This window comes from Anguilla anguilla, chromosome 1, assembly GCF_013347855.1.
Source record: "Anguilla anguilla isolate fAngAng1 chromosome 1, fAngAng1.pri, whole genome shotgun sequence".
In the NCBI taxonomy this organism is placed as follows: domain Eukaryota; kingdom Metazoa; phylum Chordata; class Actinopteri; order Anguilliformes; family Anguillidae; genus Anguilla; species Anguilla anguilla.
Genome location: NC_049201.1, coordinates 67,955,650 through 67,973,962, shown reverse-complemented (window position 1 = coordinate 67,973,962; position 18,313 = coordinate 67,955,650). Strand labels below are relative to the sequence as shown.

Here is an 18,313-nt window from a genome sequence, read left to right as displayed (position 1 = left end):
GTTTGTGTTATGACAATCAACCACCCTTTTTTATACCCATAATACATTGGCAGCTCATCAGAAAAAGATATGTGTGCAACAATCATGATAAAGGGCAAAATAAACATGAGCATTAATATACTGTAGTTGTGTTGGTTTTCCCTGATTCAGAACATTTTTCAAAACATATATTTAAGGTAGGGATGCATAAACCTCTGTTAACTGTATGTAAGTGTTTTTATTAAGGTAGTAGCAACCAAAACCTTTTAATGTATCCCATTCAAAGAGAAAATAATCCTCTGGAAGACCCAACAGATTTAATTAATTTGTGAAAATTATTTTTGCATAACATTAAAGAGATAAAGAACAACTTTTGATCAAAGAAGAATTCTTTACACTAACTACAGTATAATAACGTTGCTCCTCCTCAATCTAAAAAACGAAACAATTAGAAATTTGAATACCTCTACTCAGGTCATTCCTCTCAAAAGTCGATATACACAACTTTAAATCTAAATCATTTAGCACAATCAGTTAATGAATTCATTTCTTTACAGAAAAAAGACTCAAAGAATTTATTGAAAAATATTTATTAAAGAATATAAACAACACATATAAATGATATTCTCCTCTCCCAAAGTGAAGAACCATGGATACAGTGAGCTTTGTAATGTTTTGGACATATTTTTTTCTGATTTGGCTCTATTCACATGTGGTGAAAGTTCAGATTCTCACATTTTATATTGTACATTTTGGTTTCACCATATAGAAATTATTGCACTTTCTATATGCAGTCATCCCCCCATTTCAGAACCATAATGTTTGGGAAAAACCGCTTTGCGGGTGTTTCTGATTATTTAGGTGTGTGCAATTGCTTCCTTTGTGCAGGTTTAAGAATGTTTTCAATATGTAGTCTTGATTCTAGTCTTCTGATTAGCTTTGGGGTCTGTTTTTTGCAAAAGAATTTTGAGCATAATGAAGAAAAAAACCCCAAACACCTGTCTGACAGATCAGAAACAAGCGACAGCCATGGATGTGTCAGTGACTACTGTCCATTTGTCCCAAACATTATGGTCCTCTGAAGTGGGGGGACTATTTAAAAAGGGCTGTAATATCTACATGGTGAAACTAAAATGTATAGAAATACGCTTTAATAAAAGCTGAGAATCTTCACTCCACATGTGAATTGTTTCATTACAAATCTAAAATTGTGGAGTACAAAGCCAAATCAAGAACTGTACTTACTGTATATACATTTGTTAATGAGGCGATTTAATAAAAACAGTGTGAGGGAACTGTGCCATCGCCTGTTCTAGTGATGTTTCCTTTCCTGACGTTTTGTTAATACATTGTGAGACATATATAAAAAAATGCAGCATAGAGAGAGAGTGCATCCCAGAAGCGAGCAGTCCCTGGTAAGATAATACAGATGATCCTGAAAATCAGCGAATCATGCCTTGATGTGCCTGTGTTTCACCCCATAAACAGCAGCGTGCATCAGGTCTGGAGCCCACAGACATGTGGCCTGGAAGACCTCTGACCAGGAAAGGAAGAGAAGACACATGGACACTTACTTGAATTGTATAACCAACTAAATAAATTAACCTAAGTAGATGGTTTTGTAGACCGAATCAAGATGTTTCCCTACATTGTGACAGAAAACAGCCTCTCTGACTGCAGTGTGAGTTCCTGCTGTGAAGCAGACAGTTGTTTGTCATGTATGAGGGGTCACAAGCTGTGAAGCTCTGGCCCGGGATGGGGCCTGGAATACTTTTGGGTGTGTTGATGGTGCTATTGATTTCCCAGCTGTGAAGTGTTTGCCTATGCACATGAAATGTCCCTTTGTTCTGAAAGATGGCTCATCCAGGCTCCTCCGACCATCCATACTTCCTGCATTGCTCAGGGCCACGAATGTCTGAAAGAAATAATAACATGCACACCGCTAAAGCTTTGAAAGAAGACATTTATAATCATGATTAATGGCTCTTGCTGGCAATGGCTGTGAGAGCTCTGGATTCTTAACCTGAGGGTCCTGGGTGCCCTTTCTGTGCCTGACACTGTGCTTATGCTACAGCATGTTTATAAGCTCTGTAACTGTGATAATGCCATTTGGCGACAAATGAATTATTACCAGTTTGATACTAAATGTCAGATCAATTATTGTGGGAGGAAAACAATGTAGAGTATCCTTCTGAGTTTTTGTTACAAATGAGGATTTTGCCCTTGTGGGACATCATGAAATAGTTTAATTTGCGATGATCAGTGATTTTATAAATTGTGGTTGATATTCAGGTATTACACATGAGAATATAATTACACAGGAAATGTGGCAAAAGTAAAAATCATTGAAAAATTCTACAGCAGTTTTCTTGTTGGAAACAGGACACAAACACAGGAGCCTTGTTCAGATACGAAAACCCTTTCTGCATGGCAGTCGTCATTAATGCTATTCTCTGCATGTAAACAGGTGAGGCTCGATTAAAAAGTGCACAAATACAGTGTTTAGCTTTCTCAGTAGGTCCCAGTCCTGACACAAACTTTAAAAAAATCTGCTATATTACAAATGTATTGTTATTGGATGTAAAGTGCCACCTGCTGTCTCAAAGTGGAACTAAACAAGCTAGTCGGGACTCGCATCACTGTTTTGTGTTTTGCCCCCTGAGTCTTCTGAATTTATTATGGAAGCTTGCAGACAACATCTCTGTCATGTCCAATTAAACAAGAATGAGAAAAGCAAAACAGAAAAAGACTGACACCCTGTTTTTGTTCCCAGGGATCCCCATGGGTTTGCATACAAATAAATGTTTGGCCGAAGGCCAACTGCAGTCGCGATGATATAGAGATCACATAGAATCTCAGTGTTTTCGTTTCTGTTGCCTGCATATTTATATTTTCCTCTTTAACGTACTGCAGAGGAAGTTTCAATCCCTCTCCTAGGCCTGTAATAGGACTCCTCATTCCAGAGCGACCTAATCCAAAAAAAACAGCTGACACAGTGGCCCCACCAGACGAAACCCCATCCAGTCAATCAGATATTAGACCTCAGAGAAAGACTCACTGTAATACACTGTAGCTCGGTATGTGCTTTTAGCCCGGGCCTAAAGCACACTTTCAAAAGGACAGAGATATGAAAAAGAAAATACAATTTGAACGCAGTATCATAAATATTTTTACATGTGATGTGTTGTGTGTATGAGGTATCTCATGTTGGATAATAGGAATTTCATCAGAATTACCTTTGTGCAATATGCAGCAGTACGTAGTCCCCTTCAGTGCAGTTGGTAGAGCTGGTGTATGGACAAAGTCACAATTAGCAGAAGGTTTGGGAGGCCAGTCTCTGGAGCCTGTAGGAGCCAACACAAAAGGCCATCACAACACGCTACACTGCAAAGTTTCTGCTGCAAGCCCACTGGAAGCTACTTTCAGACAGGAGACTCTACTCTTCAGATGGAATGCCTACTTTTTAAATACCAGTGATATGTTTCAGTTGAGGCTGTCTCCCATAAAACAAAGGAAATACATTTGTTTTTTCGGCTGATACTGGAGAAATTAATGGCACTGATTGACATCTATTGTAGGGTGACACGATAAGCAAAAAGGTTAAAAATCTAATTACTACCAAATACGCAATGACAGCACAACTATCTTATAGAACTTGCACATCAGTGGATGCTACCATTCAGTTTTGGACAAAAACATTGGGGAATTTAACATAGATGTTCATTATGGCCTATAAACATAAGGGCTTTAATAAGCATGCTGCAATTGATGCAACACAGTATTTCAGCCATACGTCTTGGCTGTGAGGGAACCTCTTTCCAAGCAGCCTTATTATATTGTTGTAGCATTGTCCCAGACAGCTTTGGCAGTTTGGAAATCCACCAGATGTTGTTGTCAGATTAAAATATTTTCTTTGTAAAGTCCTCCCGTTCCTGATTTCATTCTCTCTTTTAGGAAACAATTTGTGCCCTCCATACGCTCCATAATCCGGCCAACGTGTATCCAGGAACTTTGGGTCAACATTACCTTTTCCGCAGAGTGTTTTGGTATACAGCTCTGCTGTTTTAGCAGGACAGGAATAAACATGTGAAACTGAACCTGGCTTGTATTGGGGAATTGTAGCTATGTGAAACATCACAGTGAGAGATTATGAAATAAAAAAGGACCCAAAAACTAATCTGAATTTTTCTTTGTTTTAAATCATATGTGTTCTGTAGGATCAAGGGTTCCCAAACTGTTAATCTAATCCCTTATGAGTATTTTATATGTATATGTGCACCCTCAGGATTTTATGAGATTATTCATCACTGACTCAAAGATATAAATAGGTTATACTCGCATAAAATATATTTTGTAGATATCCAGCATAGAAATGAGAAATTCATACTAAGCTAATAATGTGTATGCTTTTTCAAACTGGGTCATCGTGTTGAAATATTAAAGCAAATATTCAATTTGGAAAAGAACAAAGGGCGGTGAAATTATTACCTTACCGTATTTCCTTTATCAACTTCCTGTGTATCTTTTACTCTGGATCTTATAATTTCAAATACTCCATAATCCATACTGCTGGAATTACCTGATTAAAACACAATAAGTAAATTGTTTTTTGGGATTATTATTTTCAAAGGAAAACACTGTAAATAAAGAAATGTATAGCTAGTTTAATATTCATTTGGGATGTATTGATACTTCTACACTTACTGAAATACATGTAGTCAAAGGTAGCATTGTAGTCGTAGTCTGGCGCTGCAGTTGTGTTATAGTCATAGTCATAATCGTATTCAACATCGTTGCCTGTGGTAACAAAAATTGGTAAACAATGATCCACAGAGTATTCAAAATTTGACCTGAGCTACTTTCTACTGTCAAATACTAATTCTGTTTAATTTCAATATTCATTCCAAATAAACACTTTGGATATTACCATATTCCGTTTAACAAGCAAGGAAAAGAATCAGTCATATCTCAAAATGTCTGCAAAAAAAACTGGTTTTGCTAACCAACTTCTAGGTAGAGCCCACAAACAGACAGACATACATTAGATTGGCTGTTGCACATAGCCTTCCAGTCATGCTAACAATGTTAAGCCATGTGGTCTTTGTCTTTTTTCAAACACCTAATCCAAAGGGGCGTCTCAATCTTGTCCCTGCTTGATTACATTACAGGAATTTAGCAGACGCTCTTATCCAGAGCGACTTACACAACTTTTTACATAGCATTTTTACATTGTATCCATTTATACAGCTGGATATATACTGAAGCAATTTCGGTTAAGTACCTTGCTCAAGGGTACAACGGCAGTGCCCTACCCGGGAATCAAACCTGCGACCTTTCGGTTACAAGCCCAGTTCCTTACCCACTGTGCTACACTCCGTCCTACTGACTGCTACACTCCGTCCTACTGTGTAGCACTCCGTCAGTAGGACGGATGTGCGGTTTGCACTGCACAAGCCCCATCAGACACCAGCATTATTGTAACATCACATCATTTGTTTTTCTCTGTTCCCCCAGGGCAGAAAATCAACTTGGATATCCCTAATTCACACACTGAAGACAAACAAAGCAGCGTAGCGTGAATTATGGCGGTGGGGATAAATTAGCGGTACAATAGGGGCACATGAGATGAGGCTCTCTCAGAGGAACTGATCTGTGTGCCGACACCTGGACAATGAAGGGGGGGGGGGGGGGGGGGGGGACTGGGACCGGGTCCATGAATCACCTGCCCTGAATGGAGGGCAGTGCAATGTGCCTCATGATGCGCTGTGCTCCCGTGTCTCGAGAGGAGTCTTGTGCAACAATGAGAGTCGAGTTTCACTCCCGGAATCCCCCTGGCACTCTGGAACGTCCCGGAAAGGCTGCCGCCGCCAGTAAAAAAAATTTTTTAAAATCCCAAACCAAACGACTCACATCCCATTTATCTGTCCAAGAAAATGTCTCTCCCAAAAGTACTGAACTCATCAGATAACAATGTGATGGTCTGTTGCGTGCTTATGTGATGGGTGGCAAGATGCTGGTTGTTTCAGGTTAATCTGCTTTTTCATCGCACTGCAGAGGGACGGTCATGCCCTTCAGCCATTCCTGGGACAGCAGGACTATTTTTTTTAATGTTACTACTGAATCCCTGTAAGCAGACTCATATCGCATGAGTGCCATGTGATATGTGTGTTCAATGGTGTTTACCTGCTTAATGGGGACATGATACACTTGGTAAATATGACTTTGGTTCATTTGCTTTTTACCTTAGATAAGATATGGCTCTACATTCAAATCTGAAATTGAACCATATTTGCTGAAAAAATTAACTTTGCTTTTTTTTTTACTATTAGCGCTAGGGTGCAACCGTCTTGGAACAAGCTCGGTTATGACGTCACTATTGTTGTCTTCGCAGCTCAAGCTATTCCTGTTCCTAGACTGCTGACTTTCAATGAGCTCAATGGTAAATCGTTTAGAAAAAAAATCTGAGAGCCCTAAGAAAGTCATTTTGTACTGCCCAGGGGTCATTGTGTACTGTTCCCCTTTAAGAAGAGACTCATATCTGCACACAGAATCTAATAAATTCATGGCACAGAAGGCAGAGACAAAACAAATCCAGAATAAACCGAAAATGAATTAAAATTACTTCACGTTAAAGTGCCTCGTATAGTATATGCTTCATCATACAACATATTTAAAATGCAACCGCACTGCATGCCAGTTTCATAATGTTATTCCAAAATGATCGCAACTGACAAGTTTGTTCTTCCTGTTGGTATTGGTTTTGTGTGTTTCTGTTGTCTACTGATCCTCCAGAATTATAATCTGCAGTGATTTTACTATCAACACATAGGAGAGCACATAGTAATGATGTTTACCTTTTCAAAGCAGACTAAGTTGTGTGCCAACAGATCTCCACCCACCACCATAAAGGTTAACTACAGTTACATCAGACCCACAGCTAATCTGGATATTCTTGGACTTGTCTGCTTAAATAATATCTGGCCATGAGAGCGCCATAAGATTTTCCATGTGTCAGTTATAGGCTTTCTAGGAAATCGGGGTCATGTGACCTAGAGTGCATGGCTGTGCTGAACTTAGGCTCAGGGCTAACTACGGCTGGCTTCAGTCACTGAAACTGTGAAGCATTTGGCTTCCTTCTCTATGAGGAACTGAAGAACAGAACCCCCTTCTACCAACTGCGGAAGTCCTCTGGTTGTTTTGGACCATTAGAGCCCTTTCAGTTGTGACCCCAGGGCGTGGGTGTTTGACAGAGGAGAGGGTGGGAAACTGACCCCCATGACTCACTTCCCCATTGCCCTGACAACCTGTCACCCTGGAGCCACACCCTGACCCACCTCAGCCTCCCACATGTAGAAACCATTACCGCCTTCCGCAGCTGGGCTCCTGCTCATGGGAGGAAATGTGTTCATTGTAAAGCTTGATTGGGAACATCAGTAAAAACAAGCGTCATGCTAAAGCATGGGTATACTGTATGTCTGTGTGTGCCCTATGGCCTAAAACAGATGGGCTTCACATTTATTGTTTTCTTAATTTCTTCATCCCAGTTGCTAAGAAACAAATGTTTGAGGGGATACTATTGTCTTTAAGGTTATGGTGTTGGGGACAGCGGGGAATGAGAAACAGTCAAACAGTGCTTTGAAGTGGACCGACTCCATACTCTAACAGGCCCAGTCAGACCACCCTATTGCCCATACTCTGTGGATACACAATCCATGCCACATTTCTGCCTATAAAAAGCCCATACACAACCCATATCACACTATTCCCATATACAGTGCCTCTGCAGTCTACACCTCTCCATTGCACATATACGCATGTATGCAGTCTGCCTCTTTATCACCCAAATACAGTTCTTCCCAAATTTTCCTAAATGTCCTAAATTCTCCCCTGCAGTTCTTTCCCACATTAATCACAAGTTGAGGACTACATAAAAAGGTCACCTAACAAATGGCATCCACATTATCAATGATTCAAGCCAAGGCACATTCATAACATTCCCATTAATCAACAAATTCCCAAATCAACCCAGCCTGACCACCTTTTAATGGAGTCTTTTACTGCCATTGCAAATGATGGGTTTACAGAATGCATATGGAAATGCTTCTGGAGTTGCAGGATGCACACACTATTGTCACTGTAGAATGTGCTGTTCAAAGCATGTGGGAAACAACTCAAACTCACTGCGTGGTACACCGCATTCATTAAATCCATGTGCTCATGAAATATAGAGTTCAACAAACACTTGCAGAAATACTAGTAATGCTCATAATATATAAGATAGATAAATACTTTTATTGGACCCTGTGGGGTAATTCGTCCTCTGCATTTAACCCATCCCATCTACTTTAGCAGCGGAGGGCAGTCACAGTGCAGCACCCTGGGGCCCAATTCCAGTTTTAAGGACAGTGCCTTGGTCAATGGCAGGAGTATAACTAACCTGACATGCATGTCTTTCAGTATAAAATGAGGAAAATGTCACTGTTAACTTACACACCTTTAATAATAGAAAACAAAATGTAATTGTGAGTTAATAATCAATTTCTGTTAACCACAGAAAAGGCACATTTCTACCAAAGCTGTTTTACTATGCATAACTGTACAGTAACTTGCTGTTCACGCTGTATGGACATCAGTAAATTCATACAGTATAAGCAGCCTCTCTTACATGCACACATGAAGGTTTTACCATCAATTTTCATTTCAAGCCACAATGGCAAGGAACACTGCCATTCCTGAGTGCAAAAAAGCCCCTCAGAAACTTCACACATTTCCTCTGAATCAGGTTTTGTTAGAGACAAAGTCGTAAAACTCACAGCTTCTTGTCACGCGCCTATCTGTCAGACTAGAGCATGTCAAAACACTCATTTTATCCTACAGGAGGCTGCTTCAGAGCAGGGCTCTGGAAGCAAGTTATTCTATAATATGACAGATCATCACACGTCTTAAGTAAGACAGACTTCACAACAGTTCTCTTTCATTCACTACCATTCTAAACACATCAGTTACTGCAGTGTTAAAGAAACGGGTCATTGAAGGCTTGTCACTGCAGACACCGCACACTCAGCTGATAGCACACATCCCCCACGATGCCCTTTTCTCAAGAGTCGGTCCTTCACTCTTTTTCCTGCACGCAAACCAGACCGGAGTTCAGTGGAAACTCACGGCGCTCAGGCCACACGCACTAGACGGAGGATAAATGCTTTTCCACGTCTCATGAGTCAGTACCCGCTGCCTGCGCAGCCGAGAATTAAGCTGACTAACAAACCAATCTATAAAAGCAGCTGTGGAGAGCCCGTGGGGGACTGAAAGAGCTGCTTAGCTGCTACACTCAGCCTGAAAAAGTGCTACACGCTCTCCACGGGATGATTCCAAAGCAGTTATTGTTCCCCTCTGAAGTGGCTCTACTTCTCCTGGTACCAAAGAGAATGTTTCCCCAGTTCTTCATGCCGTTCTATGGTAAAGCTCTCTGGAACATTGCACAGAGTTGGCCGCATTTGGTCCTGTTTTGCCAGAGACACACTTTCAGAACGAGATGTGGTCATGCAGCAAGAGGGGTCAGTACTCACCCTTGCACAAACGCAGCAGCAATGCCCCGGTCAGGCAGAGACAGAGAAGTTGCTGGGGCAGCCTCCTCATACTGATGGAGAGAGAGAGAGAGAGAGAGAGAGGAAGAGAGAGGAAGAGCGAGCGTTAGGCTGAGTGGTGAATGCTGACGATGTGTGTGTGTATGTGCGAGTGTGTGTATGGGAGGGAAGGGGAGGGCCATAGGCAATAGGGGGACCTGCCCCCCTCTCTGACACCCTCCCCTCCTTACTGTGGAGGGAAGAGGGCTTTTCTTAGGTGAGAGAACCCAGCTGGCCAATAAGCAAAGCCCTCCAGTTGACAGATCCCAGCATGTCGTGCTCCATTATCTTCAGCTAAATCTTCACATGCAAAGAATGAATTGTCGTGTTTCGCTACTGGTTTTGCTTGGGGATAATACTATTCATAATAGAAAGGCAATGAAAGGTGGTAGAAGGTAACATGACATTGTGTATGGCTGTGTGCGTGTGTGCAGGCCTAAAGAAACACCCAATTTTATGTAGCTAACAGTTTAAATAACTAACAGTTTACATACTTTCTTAAAATTATATACATACTGTATGATTATATACATTTTGTATATTTTACCTTTTATGCCTTCACTTTACACTTCAAACTGTTTTTCATTGTTCTTTGGGAATCACACTTAACTAATGTCCATTATTCTGATTGGAGCTCCTTAAATACTGTATGTCTCTTCATTTAATTGTTGCAGGATCAGAGAAAAGCCTGGATAAACATGATTCACACACGATTGCCTGAGTGAGCTTCATAGAGCGGTATTATTTCTGTTTTGCTTGCCAGAAGTCTTCCTGAATTCTTCAGTGAATTCTGGCTGACTCCATACTGTAACTACAGGACAGGCTGAGTCTACACATGCTTCCAGCCATGTGTCTGTGTGAGTACTGTAAATGAGAAAATGTGCGAGCTGGATCATGGGACTATGAGAGGGCAAGAGGGAAGCGCCAGGAGCAGACCGCATCACAAGAGAACCTCAGTCTTCTTGAACATAGCCGCGCCCACTGGTACTACCCCCAGGTCTTGAGGAGAGGTTCTTTTTTTTTTTTTTTTTTTTTTTTTGAAGGCTTTTTAAAAAGCGTCCAACAAAAGTTTTATTGTCCAACAATTAAGAGAACACAAATAACCGAAAGGGGCAAGAACGCACAAAAAATGTCTATCAGTGTCTGGTCAACAATTCAAAGTGCCAAAACTTGCTCTGCACAGTTTCACTGCCTCCCTCTCAAAACTAAAATATGAACCTGTGTTCCAGGATTAATTAATGAATATAGATGGCATCACAAAAAATGATCATGGATACAGTAAAATTGGGAGAACACTTCAACAACTTTAAAGCAAGACATTACAGCACATTCCTGTACCTTTTGCGCAAAGGTACCCAATCCAGAAATGATCTACCACAAGTTTTGCCAACAGACATTTTCCCTTAAAAGTAGCAATGAGTAGTTGAATAACAATAAATTTAAATATATCAGCTGGCAAACTATAGCTTAAATGAAGAAAAGTTCCTTTTCAAATAATAGCTTAATGAAAGCACGCATTAAAAGCATGGTGCTCCCTTTATGAAACAAAACCAATAAAAAGGGTATCTATGAACTTGTTATAAAGAAAATTAAAAATAGTCTGAGTGGGGTCAAAGGGCACCTTTTTAAAATTGGGATGGACTGAAAGTGCACCAAAAAGACTGTGGAGACACTTTGAGCCCCAGTTTGAGAATGCCCAGACTTGCAGTATACCCACCTGAGTCATTCAAGGACGGGAGGCGCTAACAATGTCAAAACAAAAGCTAATTCCACCCCCATATGAGGAGGGAGAGCTGTAACCAAAACCGACAGAGCCGTACTGGTGCCGGGACAAACAGCATTCAGGCATGAGCTCTGATCAGAGTAGCTCTCATTGTGGGTGATTGATTTAGTTAGCGGTATGAATGTGACGCAGAGCGCTTTGTGGTTTGAATGCATAACACGCAATTCCTTGCCCCCCCCGCCCCAGGTGACAACATCGGGTGACTCCAACGGTCGACGCCACTGCACCTAACTAACCGAACCTTGTGGCAGAGTTGATTTCCTGGCAGCACTGGCAGGGATGACCACACGGCAAGTATTTCTTGCCACACTGTTTTTAAGTCCTCCACAGGGCATATGGGAAATGGCCGCCTGTCTGTGAAGTGTTCAAACACAAAGGTGATGCTGATTTTGCACATCATCGTGTTTTTTCATTCCCGTGATTTTTGTTTTCTGTCTTAGTCAGTGGCTGAGACTGTTTTACTGAAAAGCAAAGCTTGGCATGAGCTTTCTTGCTCAGTAATTAATTCATTAATTCTTATTGAGTTGTCTTAAGCTTCATGAGGCAGGTTCTGTCATGCGCTTTTTGCTACTTTTACGGTTTCTGTTCCTGTTCTCATTTTGGAAATCACCTTTACAGCTCATTTAAATGTCCAGAATTTGAAATGGAGAAATGAAACAAGTTCTATCAGCATTTCTGTTTCAGAAGATTGATTTACTTCGGGCCTGTTTGATTTCATCTCTTTTCTTTTTAAAATGATTTAAAATTATATTTACACATTTACATAGCTATACATATTTTCACATTTACATACAATGAATCTTATCATCTTAAAGTTGTCACTGCCATTAAGTTGCTACTTGTTATTACTGAAAATAATCCTCGAGTACGCTTTTCAGACATGACTCTGACCTTACAATGTGGAGCAGAAAGCCTGATGCAGGAAATGCATGTACTCCAGGAAATGCACGACACCATGGAGAACGTGTATAAAATGATCAGGCCTTTAGCACATGTTCTGTAGTTTAATCTGCATGACCCTGGGTGGCTGTAGCTTCGTAGGTACTCAGCACTGCATGGCAATGGTCGCATCCCACCAAAATTAAGGCTAAACTCCAGTCCTCGGAGTCATATAGGCTCATGTGGAAATGTTGTTTCTAATCCAGTCATGGGCCACTGGTGAAAGGGGGCAGTTGTGATGGACAAGTGGACTGAGCCAATGAACTGCCATGTCCTAACTGGATCTTCCCGTGAGGGAACGTGGCACCTGTGAGGGAGGTGAGAGGAGCTGAGAGGTGAGATGAATTTAGCAAGGATTTTATCATTTTCGGCTATGGGAAAAAAGGCCAGCCGCAGGGAGCCCCAGGCCTCTGGAAACTGACTCGACTGGGTTCAGGCATAGCTGCATTGTTGTGTCAGCTTGTCTTCAGAAAGCCCAACTTCCCAAGTCCCTTCCCAAGGGATCTATAGTGTTTAATTCTATAGCGTCTATAATTCAAAATGATTTCAAATCTGGAAAATATTATCAAGTTGGGAAACATCAACAGAAAATGTAATATAATACTCTGCAGAGAAGATTTATTTGTGAAATTCCATCAGTTTCACACATGGATTAACCACATTGCCTTTGTTTTCTTTGATTGTGTGCTGATTGCTGAGGTTGATTATTGGGGTCAGTTTGTTTGATTACAAGTGAGCGTAGCAAAATAAATAAAGGCAAATGAAGCTCACGTTTAAATTCACACCTCTCTCTATCTCTCTCTCTCTTTCTTTCTATAACACAGATACACACATACACACACACTGGCCAGAGTAGCTTCCCAGCAGTGCCTGTGTGGGAGTTCTGGAGCCAGTCCAGATGGATGACATTATCCCTCAGGATGCCTGCTGAGGGTGCAGAGAAGGGGACTCTTTGGAGCCCCGATCCTCCCAAAGATTATGCTTAGCGGCCCTGCTGAGAGGGTTCCGCTGCAGCTCGTCCCTCTGAGTGGAGAGTGGAACGCAGCCAGATCCGCATTCCCCTACCTGCCCAGACATGGAGCTCGCTAACGACTCTAACAAAGGTGGATTTGAAGGGCTGGGAAGGTAAGGGCATGCTTTTTCAGGCTCAAGTGTATTTTCTTTTGATCATCCAAAAAATGTTTCACACTGTTGGAAACTAGATGGAAACAAAAAGGTGCAGTTACACTAACCCGTGGGACATCCAGCAGTTAAAATGCTCATTGAGAAAGGTGCATGTTTTTGGTAGTTACACAGTTCCGAACTTTTTTAGTGAGAACTCGTCCACTCCATTCAATTTCTGGATTGTCAATAACAAACATGCTATTGAGGGTTATGGAAGAAAATAAAAGTTCATGTTCCAACAACCAGTAAATCTAAGATCCATTTTTAAATGGGCTCCTAAGTGTCTTGGTTGATCAATGTACTCACCATGAGTCCAACATGGTCCCTAGATTTAGAGGTTGAGTCTCATTTGTTGTTAGCAGCCAACAGTTGGAGGGCCATAATGGTAAGACACAACTTTGTCCCAGAAGGGGGTAGTGGAAGTTAAAGTCAGCCAGGGCCCTGCAGCCAGCTTCTGCATTATTTCCCCTAATGTTGCTCCGGGTGCACACAGGCTATCACTTGATCAGCAAGAAGACATAGCGGTACTCTAATCGCCACTAGTTTTCAACTGTAGTACTATGCAGAATTTAATCTGTAAAGCAGTCACTAGTTTACAAGCTACTGCTGCTGTGCTCCTTGTGTGGTCATGATTGACAATTGACAGATGTCGATCTGAGATGAACTGTTGGCAATTGGGAAGAAAAATAAGCGTGTATATATATATTTGCATTCTTCTCATACATTTACCCCTAAGGATGTCAGTGCTTATTGTTGGTCTGAGGGATACAAATGGCATCTCCTGCATTGTGATCTGAACACTTGCAAATTCAATAGAGTTATTCACATACCAGATATTTATACAGCCTGAGTTTTCCTGTCCATCTCATTTCCTGTCCATTACATATAGCCTAAGCGTGAGAGTATGGGACAGCCCGTTGTACTCTTAAGATCAGTCTGCTGTGCTGATAACTCTTTATCTGGCTTGCATAATTTTATTAATTAACAAAAGGACAATATCTATAAATATTGAGTTTTACTTTAAATAAATTGGTGAAAATCTGAAAAACCCTTTCAAATTCTTTAAAATGGCAAATGGCTATGAGGGCTCCTCCAAATCTCCCTCAACAATTAATGGCTAATTCTCAGCATACAGATAAATTATTGAATATTGTTTATCATTTGCATAAGCAAAAGTGGCCATACTGGACAGAACTTTAATCTCCTTTTAAATGCCGATGACACTCTTGCTAACTCCTTTGCTCCCACAAAAGGCAGCTTTTGGGTCTCTACAGGCTACTGTCTCTGGACTGATGTTGGATTTAAATAACTTGCGAAACAGGGCTAGGGTTAGGGTTGGAATTAGGTTTATTCATTATTATTAGGGTTAGGGTTCGTTCACAAAAGAACACTCTTAGTCATTATAATTCCACACATCTGGAAAAAATTGAAGCTACCTATGCACATGTCTATTCTGGTAGGTGAGTTTGGGAAAACACAAGTCCTGTAGTTGGCCATCTCGTGAAGCACAATAGATTAACCTGTTTCAGTTGGAAACTAGATGGCTTTTTGATTTGTCACTGGGGATTTTGACAGGCCTCTTCAGAATTCTGTCCTCTGTCATATGCGAATTTAATCAGGAGTGGGGAGCCCTTGACAAAAGGGCCTAGACAATATTTTTGAACACACATTCTGTGGAACTTTCTCTTTGAGGGTTACCACTGCATCTGAGACTACAAAACCTTCCTTTGTGTGTGCAACCCTTTGACGAGTCACAGCAGAACAGGTCATGTTCTTTTCTACTGGCATGACGAGTCAAGGAGCACACTAGCGGATGTTTATCACAGAATATTTTCACACCGCCTGGGCACATTTCCAGGAGTATTATTCTCAAGCATACTTCCACACGCACGGTTGCAGTTTGTTGCACAGTAGTAGGAGCCAATTAATTTATTTTCTCTCTGTAGTAATTAATCAGAAGGTTTCCATTTGAATTGGCTCTTGGAACTTTTGGCAATAACAATGGGAGGAACAAATGACAATAACTTAAGTGGTACAATGGAGTAATTGAGAGCATTTATTTTTCTCATCCTTTACCCTGATTTCACACTTCATCTATATTTTAAGATGACAAAGAATCTCATTTTGACAGGCAGTGTAATATTTTAAAGCCTCCTCTACAACCTGCATATTCACACAATCCAAATTTAGAAAGCTGTTACAATAACAATTTGTACAGTGAGTCAATTACATTTGACACACTGTACATTTTGACACACTATTGGTTATACAGTCAGAAATTAATGAAGTAAGATGTGCCTTGGAGTACATTTATTTTTACCAATGCACACTGATGACTGATAAGTCAGTGTTCATAATGGACAATTTGTCATATGATATGAGTGGGCTTACTTATGAACTTTTCCTGGTTACTGCTCCAACAGCTTTAAGATAGAGCATATTCAGTACATCTGTACTGTGAAATGCATTTTTTCCCAGTGTTTTAATCTACATTATACTGCCATTTATTGAAAACTCATGGGAAACTGAACAAAAAATCCTTTGGATCGAGGCTATTAATCTTTAGCTTGCATATTGAATATGAGCCTTCTCACACTGAATATGAATTGAATATGAAATTTCTCACCAGGGGCATCAAGATCAGGCAGCAGTGTTTGTGACAACAGGTCACTGCAGTTATTACAGGCTTTAAAATCATCCATATTTTAGTAAACACCAGTACAAAAAAAGCAAATTTCATTCAAACTGTTATAAAAGAAGAGAACCATATAAATACATAAAGAAACGTTTCTGAAGGAAATTTTTTTAGAAAGAGAAGCATTTCAGTATGATTTTTATTTATTTATTCAGAAAGATTTACCAAAGCTCATCTTATTGGGGTTCAAGTGTCTGGGGTTTTTACTCTGATTCGGTAAAAAATAAAAATATAAAAAATTAAAAATACAAAAAAGTGAACTGTTTTAATTACATTCAAAATATTCTATCACAGGACACCAATTACATGTTTTCTGTGATTACTTGTTCAATAGGGTTCAATAGAAATTACAATATACACATTAATTAGATCACTGTTTAAAAGCAATTTTGCTGCCAGTGAAATTTGCCAAAAAAAGTCATTGACATTGAATACTTCCGGCCTTATCAGAACATTAAATCACTAAACCGCTTCTTAGGCAATTACATTACATTACATTACAGGCATTTGGCAGAGGCTCTTATCCAGAGCGACGTACAAAAAAGTGTATAACCATAACCAGGAACAAGTATGTCGAAAACCCTTGAGAGAAGTACCGGTCCAAGTGCAGGGAACAACCGCATAGTTCAACTTGGACCCTGAAGGTTAAACTGATTAACACTAACACAAACGAGAACAGCAACAATGCATTCTATGCAAAAATACAAGCAGTAGTTAAGACAGGTGCATTAACTAAGTCACCTACAAAACAGCTACCTAGTTACAACCCTAAACTTAGTCATTTAAGAGATTACAGGGAGGTAGGGAGGGATGGGGAGAGGTGCAGCCTGAAGAGGTGAGTCTTCAGTTGTCGCTTGAAGTGGGTCAGTGTCTCAGCTGTTCTGACCTCCACGGGGAGGTCATTCCACCATCGTGGGGCCAGAAAAGACAGGAGACGTGTTCGGGAAGCGCAGGTGCGAAGAGGAGGAGGTGCCAGGCGTCCTGAGGTAGCAGAACGGAGGGGTCTGGCTGGCATGTAGGGTTTGAATATCTTGTGGAGGTATGCTGGGGCTGATCCCTTGACTGCCTGGTATGATAGGACCAATGTTTTAAATTTGATGTGAGCTATAACAGGCAGCCAGTGGAGGGTAGTGAGCAGGGGAGTGACATCGGAGTGTCTGGGGAGGTTGAAGACCAATAAACCTTCTTTCATTTTGCCACATGCTGTATCTGCAAACTTTAAAAGGTCCATTACTCTCAGATCAATCACAATATGAGGGCTCCAGTGTATGGTGTGGAAGTACAAACACAAAATTCTATGAAAGGTTGTGTTGCAGACAAACCCACTCCCAAGATTGGAAAGGGGCTGAAAGGGGGGGGGGGGGGGCTGGAAATCTTCCCAGGGTTGGACACCTACGAGGCAGCCAGTTTCCATATTTGCAGGAATGTGTCCAGAAAACATGGCTTTTAGGGAGTTACTGGCCCGAGGCAGATACCCCTCCTCAATTTAGCCAGCAGTCACTGTGATTTACATGAGCCTGACTGTCAGGACATTGAGGCTGCAGTCCTGAACCACCCTTATTAATGTTCCAGTTTGTCTCTGCTCCCTGTTTTTCTTCCTTCTCTGTAGCACTGTCTCTTAAAGATGTTTCTCTTAGGCTGTAGCTTGTGCTGCCGTGACAGTATCCTGTGGGGAATATCTAGTCATATTTCATTAAAAGTTGTCAAGGAATTTTGATTTGAAGCTGGGAGACATGTTAAAGCCATACTGTCTGTGGAATTTTATACATTAAGATTTATACACGGATATATATTTTTTTTTTACAGTTTACAGTTTAGGTCAGAAGGTTAAGGTATTTGGAAGTTTTTCAGTCTCATCCTCAAGTTACAGTTGTGAGATGTTAAAAATAATGGGGACAGCATATAGTCTGATAGTATTTATGAACTACAAATGTATGATTAACTCATTGACTGACCAATTTAAAAAAATTTAAACAACCTACTTGATTAATGTGCAAGGTATTTGAGAGAGTCTATGAAAGAGCTAAAAGAGACAAAGTTTGGTTTAGAATGTCCCACAAAAGCTGTATGTCAGTGAATATAAAACCGTGGTCCATTTTCAGTTTGCTGTAAATATACATTCAGTACTTT

General features: G+C 40.7%; 1 long non-coding RNA gene across 1 annotated transcript; it reads right to left on the bottom strand.

The window, feature by feature from the left end:
* Window positions 1-553: 553 nt before the first annotated feature.
* On the bottom strand, window positions 554-9,701 carry LOC118217690. Its single transcript, XR_004763266.1, has 5 exons — window positions 9,546-9,701; window positions 4,684-4,776; window positions 4,473-4,558; window positions 3,216-3,323; window positions 554-1,894 (listed from the first exon to the last, which is right to left on the bottom strand). It is a non-coding gene; the product is annotated as an uncharacterized LOC118217690 (long non-coding RNA).
* Window positions 9,702-18,313: the final 8,612 nt, after the last annotated feature.